Raw genomic sequence first — 3408 nt, forward strand, 5'->3', positions numbered from 1 at the left:
TGTCCAAGCAGATGGTTTAGGTTTTGTTTATCTAGGTTTACTTTGGAGTATATATGTCTCCAATACAATGAAGGCAAATGGAAAGTTTTGGAATTAAAATCATCTAAAAAATAAAAAGCAGATTTGAAGCGTGCCATTAGAATTTAACGCAAGATGAACTTGAACATGTTCTGTATCATTTATTCTATCTTTTACAATCAATCACTACAAAGATGTCAAGAGAAGTTTAAAAAGTGGGACTAGATGATCTCCAGATAATGGGATGGTAAAAAAGATACATTGAAGTACATTGAAACTTTGGGATATCAGAAATGAAACTGATTTCAGGAATATGTGCATCGTACAATTCAAAATTAGTAGTACCTAAGGAATGTAGAGTTATCCCATATCAATATAAATGGTTATGTCACCGAGGATGTATATTTAACAAATATAACAAGTAAGGGGATAACAATAAATTGGCACAAGACTTAATACCCTACTATAAAACAATGGTTAGAATTAATTAAATATTTGTACTATGGAAAATGGCCTTTCACCTTAGAGTGAGAGAAAATATTTGGGTTAGTAAATGGAAGGAATGGATGATTTATGACAGTGGAAGATGCCTATGGAGAAACTGATGTCGTGTGCAACGTTAATGCGTTTTGTGCCGTTATATTCTCAATATACAGATGCCTTTGACCCACGTATTTTAAAACGACTTAATATCCCACGTCTTGACTAGGCTACACATTGAATAATAATAACAAAAATAAAACCATTTTCTTTTGACTTCTTGGATGGATATTTCAACAGAGTACACAGCGTTGATGATCAGTCACCTCCCCCGCCTTTCGTTAACCTGCCCCTGTCACACACTACTAACAGAAGAAAGTAATGTATTTCTCCTCAGCTCCACTTTGTGATATTGTATTGTTATAGCACAGAGAGCGCTTTGGTAAAGTGCGAGTTTGCCTTGTGTGTTCCTCCTCAGCCACCATATCTGTCAAAGTTATTGTTTCTTATAGTATTTGAGCGCCATATTTAATTGGTAAAGTAACAAGATTTACATTTAGCAGACACAGCACACAAGCTAACATCATCTGGTTGATGAAGCTACAGTACGTTACACACGTCACCCAACATAACTTGAAACTTTTTAATTCTCTCCCTCTCTTCCTTTGCTTGTGCCATGTCCGCAGGTCGACTGGAAGCACGTCTCCATAGTAATCATCACCAATTTACTGTCATATAAGACATACAAAAACACCAAAAGTCAGATTTTGAAAGCTGGAATGTGAATAATAAACTACACAGCCCTAACAAAAAGAATGCCACTTTTAAATGTAATAAAGATATATGAATATTACTGAGTAATGTGAGATATGCCACTAGTGTAATATTTTATAAGTTTAAGATAAATTGGTCAGTTTTTCCCTCCACTTGAGAATGAAATGGGACCCAGGTGATGTCTGTTTACCTGGACAGCAGACTAACTAATCAGTCAGGATTGGTAGAGCTGGTTAGAGGTTGCTTCTTCCACTGAGTCTGATTTGTTGTAAAATTGGTTATATAACAAAATGCCAGTCTGTCGCAGAGGCTTTACAGCCACAAACACACACACACACACGCACACGCACACGCACATGCACGGCTATAATCACCTCTAATTCGCCAGGCTGGCTCACTGCCAGCTCGATGCAACCAATCTGCAGGGCCGACAGGAGAGAAGACTGGGATGCTACTGAGAACACTGGGATGAAGCCAGCAGGGATGGAGACATGGAGAAGCAGAGATAAAGGGTCTGGCAGCTGACAGAAAAGACATTGTATTGATCTGATCCAGTATGACCTGTCAGGTGAGTTCATTTTCACCAAGTTCCTCATCACTCAAATGTACTAAACACACTGAAGCCAGTAGACACATCAGAGCTGCAGTGACATCCATGGAGATGCTTTACAGCATTAATATTAATAATATTTTTAGTAACATAAAACAGTGAGCAAACACTCCCATTTGAAAAGCTGGATTTATAATGTTTGGCATTCTTAAAAGACAGCATAAAAGATGAATCCATTATGAAAAATATTTTCCTATTAATCCTCTATGGATTGACTATTCATTTCAGATACTCAATACAACTAAAGATTTTAGGTTGTCTGCAAGACATCCAGCACCCTTTAACAAACAGCTGTTTATTCATCAACATCAATATTTCTAAAAATGAAATGTGTCATGGAGATGGAGGGGAGAAAACACTCAATAGTATGAGGTGATGGTGGATTATCCCAGAAAGAGAAGGTAGAGAGGAGGAAGAGGATACAACCGTTTAGAAAAAAACACTGGTAATTTAACCTTATTTTCTTTGCTTCCAGGCTATGTATTGGTGTTTGATCCAACATTTACTAAATCTAATTTATTTCTATGAAGCTCTTCAGAGAAACACGGAAGTAAAATATTTTCTAAGCAGCTTTTTGGGTGCAGGAACTGGAGCTCTTCTTGCTGCTGACCTCGTTGGCAGTCAGTCTGGGGGGAAGATTTGGGGCCTAATGACTAAAGAGGAGAACTCATGAATATACAGCCGTCAGAGCTGCGACTGCACCAAAATAACTCAAGAGAATTTGGGAATGTGGAGCACTTCATTCACTTAATTCCACCCCGTGAAAGGAGGAATTAGCTTCTTGTCGTGTCCCTCGGAGACTCTCAGACAAGTCAACGTCTCCACTCAAGGACACTTCAGTTGTGGTGAACAGTGACTGCAGCTGGTTCATGGATAGAGTCTGGTCTTTTTGCGCCAACAGGATGAACTCTTACGCTTAAACGAAAGGTGCGTTGACACCAAAAGCGAAACAAGAGTTAAAATATTTCAACTCAATATAATTTGCATGCGATGCTCCGACGTGACAGCCAATCAGCGTTGAGTATATGTTCAGTAGTTTACGTAGTATAGAAGTGCTGATGCTAGTTAATAGTGTTCCAACATATTCTGCCATTGTTAGGCCCCATCCACACGGATCCGGCGTTTTTTGCCTGAAAACACACTTTTTTGAAACCAGGTCCCATGGTGAAAAAGAAAAAAACGGCACCCCTGCGTTTCATGTTCGTTTTCGTGTAGACGGCAGAAATGCATACGATGACGTCATTGCCCCACCCCTCGACCCTGACTTCTTCCCCGGCGACATCACCCGCCACGACCCTGAGTCGTTTACAGTGGATTGGTGTGGACGCTAGGGCTGAACGATATGGACAAAATTTCATATCTCGATATTCATGCCAGATATCTCGATATCGATATGATACGATATGACTACGGGTTCCGTGAAAACCATATATTTTTCAGAAAAATAAAAACATCATAATACAAAAGAATGTGGAAACTGCAATTTTATTGATGATAACTCACTGCCAGCCATCAATATTAACATA

This window comes from Eutrigla gurnardus, assembly GCF_963514095.1.
Source record: "Eutrigla gurnardus genome assembly, chromosome: 11".
Classification (NCBI taxonomy): domain Eukaryota; kingdom Metazoa; phylum Chordata; class Actinopteri; order Perciformes; family Triglidae; genus Eutrigla; species Eutrigla gurnardus.